Genomic DNA, 711 nt, shown 5'->3' on the forward strand with positions numbered 1-711 from the left:
CAAAACCGCCGAAAAGCGGTCAAAATACCGCCGACCGTAGCACCTATCTCAACTAAACGTTTTGTGCTACATCCTTGTCAAATTTGTGAACTACATACCAAATTTCTAGTCTCTAGCTCATACTATTCCCGAGATATTGTTAAAATACACCGAAAACCGCCAAAAAGCGGTAAAATTCCGCCAACCGTTGCACCGATCTTAACCAAAAGTTTTGTGTCGCATCCTTATCACATTTTACAGCTGTATACCAAATTTCAAGTCTAGCTCTTACCGTTCTCGAGATATTTTGTTTACAGACGGACACACACACGGACCAATGGCTGAAACTTTGGATTTAGGCTCTAGGGACCTCAAAACGTGTTTTGGCACTAAAAACTGACCATCGAAAATTTGACCCGATTACATTACTTTCCTTCCTATAGGATAAGGAAAAGTAAAAAGGAAAAACTACATATAAAGAAAAGAAGGATAAACCGGACTCAAAGAAGACGATAGAGACTGAGAAGGAACTGAACTGAACTGAACGAAAATAACTTTATTTTTAACAAAACAAAAATTACAAAGGTTAGCTCACCCCCAAAGCTTACAAAAACTTCTTGGGGGTGTAGGTGATTCTTCTTCTGTTATTCCTTTGTTTTCTTCAATTGTTCCTTCGATTTACTTCAACAAGCTTTTCTTTGATTTTGATTTTTGCAACTCTTCTATTGTTCT

The sequence above is a fragment of the Diaphorina citri genome, unplaced genomic scaffold, assembly GCF_000475195.1.
Source record: "Diaphorina citri unplaced genomic scaffold, Diaci psyllid genome assembly version 1.1 scaffold3184, whole genome shotgun sequence".
In the NCBI taxonomy this organism is placed as follows: Eukaryota; Metazoa; Arthropoda; class Insecta; order Hemiptera; family Psyllidae; genus Diaphorina; species Diaphorina citri.